The sequence below is a fragment of the Phacochoerus africanus genome, chromosome 8, assembly GCF_016906955.1.
Source record: "Phacochoerus africanus isolate WHEZ1 chromosome 8, ROS_Pafr_v1, whole genome shotgun sequence".
Taxonomy (NCBI): Eukaryota; Metazoa; Chordata; class Mammalia; order Artiodactyla; family Suidae; genus Phacochoerus; species Phacochoerus africanus.
Window position 1 is genome coordinate 28,774,863 of NC_062551.1, and position 14,067 is coordinate 28,788,929.

At 55.1% G+C, this 14,067-nt stretch overlaps 1 protein-coding gene across 3 annotated transcripts in view; it reads right to left on the reverse strand.

Annotated features, from left to right (window-relative positions):
• Positions 1–14,067, reverse strand: part of SMPD3 (sphingomyelin phosphodiesterase 3) — an 85,071-nt gene that overhangs the window by 11,683 nt on the left and 59,321 nt on the right. Inside the window, exon 1 of one of the 3 annotated variants that reach the window (XM_047789493.1) lies at positions 1,138–1,298. The exons of the other annotated variants lie outside the window; for them this stretch is intronic. The gene's annotated coding sequence lies outside the window, so the exon portion shown is untranslated. Of the gene's footprint in view, positions 1–1,137; positions 1,299–14,067 lie in introns of those variants that run through there. 3 annotated transcript variants of the gene reach the window in all.

The window sequence follows — 14,067 nt, forward strand, 5'->3', positions numbered from 1 at the left end:
GGGCCATTGCCCTGCTCATCCCATTCCTGCCTCCCCTGACACAAGCAGGATTGTTCCAAGGACCATGCCGGAGCTGGCAACTTCACATGGGGCGTTTGGGGCCAGGAGCTGGCTTGGCGCACTGCGTTTGCCTGTGTGTGTTTGGTGACATGACTCCCTCTGGCTGACCATTTTGACCTTGTAACCTAATTGCTTGGAAACTGGCCCAGGATTTGAGGGATCCTGGAGGATGCTTGGGCCTGACACTGGCCCAGAGCAGCCTGAAGCCCGTCAGGGGTCAGGGGTGTGTTTAGAACTGGCGAGGGGTGAGTCTGAGCAGAGGAGCTGCAAACACAGCCAGCTGTCACTGAGCAACCACTGGTCAGGACAGTGAGGGAACAAACTGCACAGAAAAGGGCCAGAGCATCCTGGGGTGAAGGGGAGTGTGGCTGGCAGGAGCCCTGAGAGGAGAGTCCCCCCACAACCAGGCTCTCACTGTGCCCCAGTCTACAGCATTAGACCATCTCTGGCATCCTACTCCTGCTAACCCCCAGCAGAAATTCCTTTCTGATGAGGATCCAGGTACAGCCTGGGCCTTCCCAAATTCCAGAATGATCAGAGTTACCCAGTTACAGGGGCCCCTGATGGTCCCTGTGACTTTTGAAGAAGCTCCCTGAGGCTTTTAGGGTCTGGCCCAAGCTTGTCCTCTAAGCCTCTGAGACACAGCCCCAGAGCCCAGCTGAGGCCGACAGCTACCAGAACGAGTCCAACCCAGCCCGTGCGGGAGCTGATGTGGGTCTTAGAGCAGGCCCAGGGCCCCACCTGGGAGAGGCTGCAGGTGCATGCATTGTGCTGAATGTCTAATCAATAAAGAGTCTGGAAAGTTTACCCAGCCTCCAGGAGTCAAGGGTGGTCATTCTATGGTGAAGCTGGTATAGCATAGCCCAGAGTTTTCATGACCAGATGAGCTGGGGGACTCATTTTCTGCTCACTGTCTCACCGGCCCAGCCCTGCTTATGCCCCTGCACCTTAGGGGTCTGAGCCCACAAGGCCATCTATCTCGGCCCCACACCCTCTCTTCTTCCTGCCTCCCTGGTCACCCCAGGCAGGCCTCTACCCTCCCTCAGTCCCCATGTCCCATCAGTCCCTCCTACCCACCCAAGCCCCCCTGGACCCCCTGTGCTGGTCCAGGACTGCGTCACACATCACCAGCTTTCCCAGCCTCTTCCCCGTCAGGCCATCTTCCACACAATGGCGAGGAACTCTGTCTAATCGGACCTTGTCACAGATGCTGAGGCCTTGCTCAGCCCTTATCGGGTGTTTCATCTCCTCAGCCAGCGCCCCCCGCCGCCCCCCCCCCCCCCGCCCCCGGCCCCCGTCTGCAGCCCCAGCCTGCTTTGTGATGTGGTTTCCTGGCTGTGCCCTGCCATTTCCTCTTCTCGTCTCGCTCACTTCCTCCCTCTAAGACTCAGCTTAGAAATCACTCCTCAGCCAGGTGCAAAAGTCCCCCTTGCTAGGTGGTGTAGGTAGGTACCTCCAGTGGGGCTCCCGTGCCCCTTATCTCTGGCCTGGTCTCTGCAATTCTAGATCACAGATGCTCATGGGATGACGTGGCCTCCCCATAAAACTAGGGATTTCTTGAAAGAAGGGGCAGCACTGAGGGCACCAGGGAGCCCAGGGCTGCACCAGCAGAAGCCCAGGAAATGTGTGGGTGAATGTTGGTCAGTCGGCCTCAAGGCGTAAGGAGGGGGAGTTTCAGTCACCCAGTTGTACTCCTGCAGCCACCATCTGACATGAGGGTGGTGGGTTCACCCTGGAACAGCTGAATGTCTAAAGATGAACCTAACCTGGTGGCTGTGGCTGGTTCTGGAGAACCCGTTTTACGAAGGTGTTACTGTCTTCAGAAGGAGTCACTTTGAAGCAAACACTAGAAGATTACGTTTCGAAGAAGCAGGTGTGTCCACTCAGACCACAGGCATCTGACCAGGCGCCCCTCACTCAGGTGTGAGCAGTGAGGCTCACTGCCGAGGAAGGGGGTGAGGCCAGAGATGCCCTAGTACCTTCCTTCCTGGGTCCTGCAGCCTCAGACCTTCGCCACTGCCCTCTCACCCAGGATGGACGTGGCCTAACCCTGATGGCCTTGAACTTGTGGTCAGCTGCTGCAGGGGCCCTGTGAACTCAGGCCAGGCTGGTTTACCAATTTCATAGACAGTGGCTGAAGTTGGAGAACTTGCTGACCCTCTGTGCTCGCAGTGTCCTTTAAGCCCCAGCAGAGCTATCACCTCTGTGGCCTAGCGCTTGAGGCTCAGGGCTTGGGGAGCTATTGGCTATCCAGGGAGTCCATACCTGCCATCTGACATACTCACTTGTTCTTTCTTTAAAATCCCAGCAATTTCATTTGATTTTAACCTGAAGTTGGGGTGACAGCCTACTCGGTTGCCCACCCAGCCTGATGGGCACACTTCATGGTGTGGAGCCCGCAGCTTCGGACTGGCTGGAGTGAGAGCCACAGGAGAGGGCACGGCCGCCTGAACCAACTGCACCCAGATCAAGAGATGCAGGTCCTATCCCTGTGGGTGGGAGGGAGCCACCCCAGCTGCCAGCAGCACCTGCAGTTCTTACCAAGGCCAGACTCCTGGGGACCCTGGGCCCCCTGGGTGTCACATGTCACAGAGCAGGGCCCCTCCCAAGTCTCCCTCCACTCTTTCTTCCCCTTCTCTGTGGAAGAGGACCTGAGGCCACCAGCCCAGACAACACCATCCTCACCTGAGTGCCTGCCCCACCTGGCGCTGTCCTCCTGTGCTCAGGCTCAGGCCACAAGCCCTGAATCCACAGTCGGATGGAGCTTTCAAAACCGTCTGATTATATTCTCCCTTTGGTGGTCTCACTGTCTCAGGGGACAAAGTCCACTCTCCCTTTCTCTGTCCGGGGCCCTTTGTGCTCCTGCCTCATGGGCCTCTTTCCTCCCCAGCCCACACCTGGGCTCCTCCACTGCCTCAGACACATGCTGCTGTCTTGGCCTCCAGGCCTCTGCCCCTGCTGGGCTCTCTGCCTGGAAGCCCCCTGCTGCATGGTCTACAGCAACGCCTTACTCTTCTGGGGCCAGCTGAGATGCCACCTTCGGGGGCAGGGGTGGGGGTGGGAAGGGTCTTCCTTGACTCACCCAGGGCTGCCTGGGACCCCCGAACCCTCTCTACTCTGCACTGTCATCCAGGCAGGAACTGAGGCTGTTTAATACCTGGATCCCAAAAGCAGAACTCCACTGGGACTGTCTGGCTGAGCCGAGGGCCTGACTGAGGAAGAATGAGCCTTGCTGTGTCCAGGCTGAGAGTCTGCGAGGGCGGAGCAGCTGGGGTTGTCTGCCCCCCGCCCTCCCAGGTGCACTGTCACACCGTGTTGTTAGGAGTCCGGCGTGGCCGGGCCCTGGCTGTCCTGACGACTCTGAAGAAAGGATTTGGGAGGAGAGGGTGTTCTGTTCACACCTTGTTGCCCTCCCAGCAGAACTGGCCTGTGGCCATGGAGTGGCCATAGCTGCATCATGGGTCAGAGGTAAATGCAGCCTCGTTTCTTGAAAGGATTCCAGAGAGCGGCATATGTAGGTTCCCAGGCTAGGGGTCGAATCGGAGCTGTAGCCGCTGGCCTACGCCAGAGCCACAGCAATGCCAGATCCAAGCCACGATCTGCGACCTACACCACAGCTCACGGCAATGCCAGATCCTTAACCCACTGAGCGAGGCCAGGGATTGAACCTGCAGCCTCATGGTTCCTAGTTGGATTCGTTTCCACTGAGCCACGATGGGAACTCTCAGAGAGAAATTCTCAACCCTTCTGTCCTGTGTGGCTCATCCTCAACACTGGCTGATCAGGGTGGGATCTGCTGTTAGCTGGGGTGGGGCTATTGAGGGGAGGATGTCCCTCTTCAGCTGCCCTGGGTCCTCCTTGCTCCTGCTGTGGCCCCAGAAACCCTTCCAGGCAATTCCCTTCCCAGCTCAGCCTGCAGTGGGGGCGAGTGGTGGGTCTGACCTTTTTGCCTCCCCCAGGCTGCTCAGAGGAATGTTTCTTGTCCCAATTCAGGCATTGATGGGATGGAGGTGGCAGGCAGTCCAGAGCGCCGACAGGCAGAGGTGGCCACCACAGCGATCCTCCAAGATGTGGTAGCCCCGAGTGCCCCAGCCCTTCCTGCCCGCCATCCTGGCCCTTCACAGCTCCTCTGGATCCCTTGTCCACCTGCCTCCCGTCCTGCAGTTCCCCGGCCAGAAGGAGCCTCCAGGTGCTGCCCACCTGCCCTGCTCCCGCACGCGGTCCCTGCATCTACCCACAGAAGCTGCTGACACAGTTGACACAAAAGGGATTGCCACCAATGGAGCCGATTTCTAAAGCTCTTTGGTTAATTATTTTGTTTCAGTGAAATGAAAGGAGGGTAAACAAACAACAACACATTAATTAGTCTGATCTACACTTTCCCCACAAAAGAGGAGAGCGAAGTTAAACAGCGGAGGGTGACAGCCTCTCAGAGAAGCAGAGGGTCCTCGGAGGGCTGGCAGGGCGGGGGGAGCGGTGCACAGCCGCCCAGCCTGCGCCCCCTGCCCCAGCGCCTTCTCGCCCAGCCCAGGTCTGTCTCCCAGGGGAGACCACCTGCCTCCCCTGACCCCAGTTCTCTGCTTCCGTGTCCAGGGGCTGGCACCTTTGCCATGAAGTCCACCATGGGCATTTCTGATGGGGCTGACAGGTCCCTGAAAGGCCGTGTGTGCTGAGCTGTTGCCGGTCAACTCTGCAGGCTGGATTGCTCTTCCACGTCCCTATTTTACTGACTGAGTTTTATTTGTTTTATTTTTTTTTGCCATACCCACGGCATGTGGAAGGCACCAAACTTGCGCCAGAGCAGTGACCCAAGCCACTGCGGTGACAACACTGGATCCTTAACCCACAGCGCCACAAGAGAACGCCTCAGGTTCCTATTTTATTTTTTATTTTCTGTTTATTTATTCATTTATTTTGTCTTTTCTAGGGCTGTACCTGCAGCATATGGAGGTTCCCAGGCTAGGGGTCTAATTGGAGCTGTGGCCGCCGGCCTATACCACAGCTCAGGCCAACGCCGGATCCTTAACCCACAGAGCAAGGCCAGGGATCCAACCCGCAGCCTCATTGGTTCCTAGTCGGATTCATTAACCACTGAGCCATGACGGGAACTCCTCAGGTTCCTGTTTTAAAGCTAACAGCCAACCTGGGGCTTATCTCCATTGCGAATCCTGGTGTGTGGCTTCCAGGGTTGCTTGGGATGACTTCTGCCCCAATACCATGGTCTCCAGAGCTGTTCCAGAGTCCCAGACACCCTCAGGTCCTCACAGTCACTCCTGAGCCCTGGGGTCAGTGTGGGGATCTACGCAGTGCCCAAGGGAGGGCTTCTGGGAGTAAATCCTCTGTCATTACCAGATGCGGTGAGACCCCATCTCTCTGCTGCAGTGTTCAGTGCTCAGCTTGGGCTCATGGGGCGGGCTGACCTGAATGAAATTCTGGCGCTGGAGTCAGGCTCACTGAGCCTCTGTCTCATTATCTACGACATGGAGTAGCAAAACCTGTCCCCAGGACTGTCACGAGGATTAAAGGGGGCCAGGCTGCTAACCTGGCTGCCCCGTTTTCTTCCCTACCTCCCCTGCTCTTAGCAGGACCTCCCTGACCACTCTTCCCCTGAGGTTGGGCCCTAGGTACCCTGTTTGCTCTCCCCAACCTGGAAATTTGGTGGAGTTCGAAGACAGGACAGGCTGGTTCTCTGTGCTTGTTCTAAGGGCAGCCTGGGCCAACCCACTGAACCTCTAGGCCCCTGACTGACCTGCAGGGCCTGCAGACTTTCAGAGATGCCGCCACACTGTTTAGGTCGGACCTGCCGGCTTTCACCAACTTGTTCTTCTCCCTGAAGTGAGGGCTGGACTGGGTCTGACTGTGACAAGGACCCTGGGCCATGGAGCCAGGATGGAGAGAAGAGCAGAGAGCTCCATGGTTTGCAGGTTGACCCAGGTGAGAGGTTTGGGAGCCCAGATGACCCTAAGTCCAGACAAGAGAGGAAGAGGTGGCCAGTCAGGTCCTGAGTAGGACCTGAAAAGTCACAGGTGCAGCCATTCCCAGGTAGGCAATGCCTGGGGCATTGACGGCAAGCAGCTGACACCGACATGTCAACACTGAGACTGCTGGTCATTAACCTGTGACCTGCAGCCACCACAGCATGGGAAGGGGGACTCCGACTGCCCATAGGCCTGAGCCAAATCAGAGTCACTGTCCTGAGGGCTCTCGGGTGGACTAATCCACCACCCCCCAGGAGGGCATTCTCAGGAATAGGGCCTGGCCAGGCCTCGTCCTGTTGGGATGTTGAAGATGCTGGGTAGAGAGATGGGTCCTCAGCAGCCCTCATGGGTGACCAGTGGACGGGATCTCTGCTATTGGATGCCAGGTAACACGGGCAGTGAGACAGCCATTCCACTTCCATCTCCCTGGGAAGCAGACCTAGCCTGTGTGCTGGTCCCCAAGATGAGCCTCAGAGGCCCAAAGGGTCCAACCTAGGGGTGCTGACTTTGACTTTGAATTTCTCCTGCAGTGTGAAAGTGAGTAAGCCGGACCAGTTCTGCTGGCCAAGGCAAGCCCCTCTGAGGAAGCCCATGTTTTTTGGGATCTCTGAGTCTTGCCTGAGGAACTTCTGGGAAGTTGATGAGGGTCAGGCGTGGACCTGTGTTGGGCCGGGAGGGAACTGACCCTTCCTCACCCATTCCATCTGGTTCTCATGCCTGCTGAGCCCTTTCTTCCCAGCATCAGGGCTGGGAGTCCTGGAGCAGAGGGACTGCCTTGCATCTTCTTTGTGTCCAAAGGCTCATGTCTAGCAGGACCCAAGCCCCAGGCTCCTGTAGGAAAGCCGGAGAGGACTGCTCCAGTCCAATTACCCGCATGTGCTCACATTGCTGGCAGCAGTGAGATCGAGCCAGCCCATTTCTGCCTGGATGCCTGCTGGGGAGGGGTTGGCATGGCAACACGAGCTCTGAGCTGCTGAAACTTGGAGTCAACTCATAGCTGGGAGGACAGAAAGAACGATGGGATAGGATGCCTTTCTGTGTGATGTAGGTCAGACAAACCCGGGCTAATCCCGAAAGCTACATCCCAGAAGCAGAACGGGGGTCTTGGGTCTGGCACGAACACGTGTGCTGTAATGACAACTCCCAACCATGTACCTGTGCCAGGTAAATGCCTATTCACCCTTCTAAATCCAAAGCACCTGCCTCCCCTTCCTTGAAGCCCTCCCCAGCCTCCCTACCCCTTCCTACTCTCCTTCCCCTGCATAGCCCCGACTGTCCCTCTAAGCAGATACATGCTTGTTTGCACATCAGCATCCCCACCCCCCACAAACCCCTGAGCCCAGGAACTCCCAGTGGCATCTCAAGCACCAACACAGGCCCAAATCCTAGCCTGCTCCAGCTCTCTGACTGCAGCAGACTCGCTTTTGTCTGTCCCACACCAGGCCAATTGGCACCACAGCCTCTGGACCCTAAGCTGAATGGTCACATGACCCTAGCTCTCCCTGGATCCCTTAGAAAGACAGCTGCATTTTCTCTGAGATGGAAGCTTCTGGAGCCTTCCTGGAGAGTGAATCCGGTTCAGAGAAAAATGGATCTTAGGGCTGGAAGGAAGAAGGACAAGTCCTGGTGACATCTTTGAGCTCCAATTTCCCTATGCCTGAGCCCAACACAAGCCCCAGAGTTTCTAATTAATGAGTTGAAAAAATAGCCTTTTCTTTCTCTAGACACTTTGAGTTGAGTTTCTGTCACTTGCCACCAAAAGGATCCTGTCTAATATGTATGTGCTACTTGGTCTTTCTAAAACTTAATTCTTAGCAGTTTCTCCCATGCAAACCCCCTGTGGCACCCCCTGGTCTGACCACTGGGTAGAAGGGGGGCCTCCCTTCCAAGTCCTCAAAGGTCCTGGCAAGACCCGGTGCCTGTGGTTTGTGCCCATGAGCATTCCTCGGGCTCAGGGGACAGCAGGGTAGATGCTACAAGCACAAACTCTGGTGTCAGGCATGCCGGGTTCAGATCCTCCTGCTGGAGGTGCTTAACTGACTCTGAGCTATAGTTTCCTCATCTGTTAAGCACACATAGTAAGAAGATCTCAGGGTAGTTGGACATGGTGGATGGACAGCACTTAGCACGGTGCCTGCCACATCTCTAGTACAGTCAGTCCTCTTTGTGGATGTGGAATCTGCATACATGGACGGCTGACCCTGAGGGATTTGAGCATCTCTGGATTTGGGTATCTGCGGGAGCTTCTGGAACCAATCCCCCATGGATACCGAGGGATGACTGTAATATTTTTATTACTACTTCACTTTTAGTTTCCTTGCTGCAAGGATCATCGAGATACAGCTGGAGGCTTCAAAGTTTCCTTCTTGTGTGCTTGGTCGCTTGACAGAGAGGGTGCCCTGCTCTCCCAGATGAGGGGCAGGGATGGTGCTGGGGACACCAGGGCCTCTGCCTCCAGGTAGGACTGTTTGTTGTAGCTCCTTGTGTGTGCCAAGTCTGCAGAAACCAGATGCAGGCAGAGGGGCCATAAAATTTTCAAAAAGAAACTTGCCATGAGAGCTATTAATGTGTCACGTGGTTTCTGAGAATAGGAACAGGCTGCAAGCAGCTCTGTGGCACTCCTTCAATCAGCCAGCCTCGGCATTTCCACCTCAGAACTCAGAAAACACAGATGGAGTCGATTCCCACATGACTGAAAAGCTATTCTCAAGCCAGGTCGGAGGTATGTGTGCCAGGGTGCCCCAACCATTCTGTTTGAAATTGCAGTACCCCTGGGTTCAGGACCTTGTGCTGCAGGGATGTGGGGCACTTGCTTTGGGAGCATGGGTCCCATCACCAGAGGGGGCTGAGTTTGAGGAGCTGGCCACCCTATTCTCTATGGCGTCCCATTCCAGAATCATCTATGGGTGACCACAAAGAGGGCCATTAAGGAGAATGCTGGGTGGTGGCTGATACCTAAATCCATGTCTGAGCCATCCTGAGCTGCTGCTTCTCTCACTTCCGTGTGCCCTCGCATTAGCCTCAAGAACCTGCCTACGGCCAGATCTGTCTGCCAAGAGTCTGCTGGAAGCCAAGTCCCACAGGGCTGTAGCCTGTCTTGTGTGCTCATGACGGCTGAGGCCACGGTGGGGGATGCTGAGGGGTGAGGGCTTCCTCTGAGATGAAAATCAGGTCTGAGATCGCTCTATTCAGAGAGTCTGCTCCACTTGGCTTCGATAGGACAGCTCCAGGGCCGCACCTTAAGCAAGGCCCAAATCAGGAGAGCACGTGCCAGTAGGTGAGCGTTTAGATGCGCTTGAGCCTCCTACCTCAAGAGCACTGAGCCTGCCCAGGCACTGAGGTTTGTGCCTGAGCCTCGCCTGGCAAATAGCCAGAAGCCAGGGATCCCGGAACTCCCCAGCCTCAGGTGAGCCCGGGTGTCGGCTGTGTGACTGGCTGAATGCCAGCCCCCCAGCAAGCTCCCTGCTGGCCAGAGCCACCTCTACCCTCAGAAGAGTCCCTCCTCAGGGAAGGGGTACCAGGAGGAATCTCCTTTCTCTCAGACTCTGCCTTTGAGGCTTCTGTCCCAGCAAAGTCCCTGCTTTCCCTCATGGGCTGATATTATTAATGGTTCATGAGCCGAACAAGGCTTGGAACATTCTTTGCTTGAGAAGAAATGACAACATACTTTCTGTGGGAGTAGAACTTTAAATACAAGTCCACACAAATGGTAGGATTTATGCAGACTCAGTGTTCAGCTCTGTTTCAAGCACAGCCTTTCCTCCTGGAATGGATTGGCCGGCTGAGCAGCGTGTAGGCATTTCAAGGCACCAGAGAGCACAGATGAAGACAACAAGCCTCCCTAAAGTGGAACAGACTTGCTAAAATTCTTCCGAAGGGAATCATTTCACATTCAGCCTCAAGTTTTCTATGCAAAGAACATTTAACAAACTGAGTCCTAGAGGAGAATTTATGCAGAGATTAAAAAGCAAATCAGAGTGGATGAGTAAATAAAATCAGGCGTCAGCATCTCACCAACTTTCCCTGTTAGCACTCGGCAGCTGGGCCTGAGGGCTGCATTTCTGGACCCAAACTGGATCTCACTCACCACTGAGGGCCGAGGCCCTTGTCCTGGGCCCTTTCAGAGACCTTGGACCCCAGGCCACTGCTATCCTCAGGTCCTCCCTCTGTACATGGCACCACAGGAGCCCTTGCCTCCGAGAGAACCAGCCAGAAGACACCCTCCCACTGAGAGCTCAGGCCAAACCATGGCCTGCTTGCTTGGGGAGGCCACTGACCTGCCCACGGGGCTGTCCTGGGCGTGCTCCAGAATGTATAACTGGGAGGGGATTGGGGGCTACTGGAGTCTGTTGCCCCCTCCCCGGGAGGTGTTGCACCTCCTGCCCCTTGCAGTTGGGTCAGATCGTGTGACCCTCTCTGATCCATGAACTCCGAGTGAAAGTGATGTGTGTCACTCCTGGGCCAGAGTTCTTAACAGCCAGTGTGACACCTCTCAGGGTGCTTTCCCTCTGCCACTTCGACCTGGGTCCAGGGCTGAGGAGACATGGAGCAGGGCCCCCACTGATCCACACATAGTACAAATGAGAAGGAAACCTATCCTAACCAATAGAGGAAGGCTTCTTATTTGGCCTTTAATCGCCAAAAACAAGCCTTACTGATTGACTGCACCTAGTTTCCCAGGAATATAGACATCTGCCCTATAGACTGGACTCTATTCAAGTTCTTCATTTTAAATCGTAATAATGGGAGTTCCTGTTGTGACTCAGCGTGTTAAGAAGCTGACATAGGAGCTCCTGTTGTGGCGCAGCGGAAACAAATACAACTAGGAACCATGAGCTTGCGGGTTCGATCCCTGGCCTTGCTCAGTGGGTTAAGGATCTGACATTGCTGTGAGCTGTGGTGTAGGTTACAGACGTGGCTGAGATCTGGCGTTGCTATGGCTGTGGCATAGGCTGGCAGCTGTAGCTCCAATTCGACCCCTAGCCTGGGAACCTCCATATGCTGCGGGTGCAGCCCTAAAAAGCCAACAACTACAACAACAAAAAATGGTGATAAGGACGTTCTTCTGCCCTGAATCCAAACCAGGTAGGATGCTTACTCCTTCCCATGCTCTCAATATATGGACTTAAAAGTAGATTCCTGCTTTGTGCCTGTGGTCCACAGGGCTCTGAGGCATCAGGGAGCTTGAGCTTTTAATTTTCAGTGAAAACTGTTTCTGCTCAGAGAAGAAGGCTGTGGCTGGTGATATAGGTAGCAAAATAAATCCATAGACAAGGGGAAGTAAATCCATTGGAAACTTCCGCCAGGGATCAGTGTATGGGGTTGATCCCCGGTCCAAGCAGGGCCTGCAGGGGATGGGAGGAGGGCGTGTCCAGATGAGGCCAACAGCTCATGCTTGAGGCTCAGGTCAGAGCTGAGGGGCCGGGCATGGTCAGACGCTGCCAGGTCGCACTGGCTGACGGGGCGGGCACCTGTCATGACCGGGGAGGGGGAGGGGCAGGACAGCAGCTGTCAGCCCTTCCTGTGAGTCTGGCACAGCACTGTGACTGCTCGGGGTATTTCACAGAAAGGACCCAAGAATTTCTGGGGGCAGAGCCTTTCTTCCTAGGTATGTATATTTGGTTTTTTAATTTGTTTTTATGGCTACACCCATGGCATGTGGAAGTTCCCAGGCCAGGGATTGAATCCGAGCCTCAGCTGTGACCTATGCTGCAGCTACGGCAATGCTGGATCCTTGAATCCACTGCATCAGATCGGGGATCGAACTCAAACCTCCTCAGTGACCCAAGCTGCTGCAGTCGTATTCTTAACCTACTATGCCACAGCGGGGACTCCCCTGGGTGTGTATATTTGAATGTGGGGGTGTCCCCGTAGATGGTAGGGAGGCAGGAAAGTGATAAGTGGTGGGTGGAACAAGCAGTGAGCAAAGGAGGGAGGTAAGGTGGGGTGTCAGAGCGGAGAGTAGCTCTGACGTCCCGCCTGCCAGCCTTCACCCTCGATGATCACTCCAGCCCAGGCTGCAGCCCAGGAGGACATACTGCTCTCCACCTTCCCCTAAAAGTTCATCTTTCCTCTTCCTCTGCTTCCCCAACACCAGCTCTGTCTCCTGAGTAGTCCTAGGACCCTGGGCCTCCTCCCTACCCACCTCCTCTCTCCAGCTCACGGTTCTGCCTCCCTAACCCTTTGCATCCATTCCCATGGTCGTGCTCGGTTTAGGCCTCACCCTCTCCCCAGACACTGCAACAGCCACCACCCGGTCTCCCTGCAGCTGGCGGCATCTTTCTAAACTATGTACCAGACCGCATTGCTCCCCTGCTAAACTCTTCAATGGCCCTTGCTGACCCCAGGCAGGGAAGGACAGGGAAGGGCAGGTGAGGCCCAGCAGCCTGACTACCCTGTGTCCCCTCCTACTTCTGGAGTCCCGGGGCCCTGAGCTGCACGGTTCCCACCACACCCTTCTAGCCCTCCATGTCTTGCTGAGGCTGTTTCCTTGTAGCCCTCATCAGTGCCAAGGGATGAGGCCTCAGCAGAGGTGCTCAGGGTTTGGAAGTCACGGTGATGGTCTCCTCACCAAACCCCAGCCAGTCCCCTACTCAGTGGCCCCAGGGATAACTAGAGATCTTTGGCCCAGCTCAAATGGGCCATTTCTCTCTTGACAGCTGGCAGCTTCTCTGCATTTACTGCACAGTTGCCGTTGGCACACCAGAAAGATGACCAGCCTCCCACACTTTCAGATCTACCACATTAGACACAGTGCTGAGAGAGAGAAGACTTGAGGATTGTTGGTAAATCCCATCCCTCGAAACAAAGGGAGGGTGTGGCCCTATGGGTTGTCTGCAGAACCAGGGACCCTGCCCGCATGGTGGTACCAGCGGCCTTGGAGCTCACCCACCATTTCAACTTCCAGTCCTGAGAAATGCAGGTTCTTTTCTCCCCTTGCAGGCACTCAGCATTTTATCTCATCACCTGACACTACCTCTGTGTTGGGCACGTAGTAGGCAGATCATAGGAAGCCCTGATGACTGATTGACAGGTACAGACCTGGAGTCCAGCCAGGGTGGCTTCAGCAATCCAGCTCATCTGGGGCCTGAGGCCCACTCAGGACCTCAAACTCATTCCCTTCCTCTCCCTTTCCCTGCGAGGTGGGGTGTAGCTACGAGCCAGTCCATAGCGAAGACATGAGGGAGACTAGAAATGAGCCTCAGAAAGGCAGAACCAACAGATCCCCTTGTTAGGACATCTGAGCAGATGTTGCACAGCACACATATCCCAGAACGTGCTCTTGACACTGACAGTGCTTTCGCACTGTAGACCCCTCAAGCAGAGACCCCCATTTATAGATGAGAAAACTGAGACTCAGAAAAGTAAATGACCATCCTTGAGAGGTGTAGCCTGGATTCCAGACCCCAATTTCCCTCCCTCTCTGTATTTCTCACCAAGGTTGAATACAAATGATATGCAAATGTATTCAAAATATGTGAATGAGTACCATCCAGCACCAAGCCCCCTACGTCCAGGACAAGTTCCCCACATTATCCCCCTCATCCTCCTGTTCTTCCTGCTCATTTTTCACCAAACAAGATCCTAACTCCTTTTTTCCCCCAGTCTCTGCAGGTTACGTTTATCATCTACCCCCCCTGAGCCCTTAGTGAAGACCCCAACAGTCTTCCTCCCTCCCTGTGCACTGCTAGCCTTATCCAGCTCCGCGTTTGTTTTTCCATCCTGTCACTATCACCTTGGACCCCCAAGTCTCCCTACCTCCAGTCAAGTGACCTCCCCAGAAACCATGAAAATACCTTATTTTGCCAATATTTGGGAGAGGGCAAGTTCTTAAAAGGATCTTGCTCTTCTGGCTCCGGGACTGAGGTTCCTGACTGAAGGATCACTGTGTTTCTGGCTTCTACTTTTTGGGTTTTTTTTGTCTTTTGTCTTTTTTAGGGCTGCACCCTTGGCATATGGAGGTTCCCAGGCTAGGGGTCTAATTGGAGCTGTAGCCGCTGGCCTATACCACAGCCACAGCAACACCAGA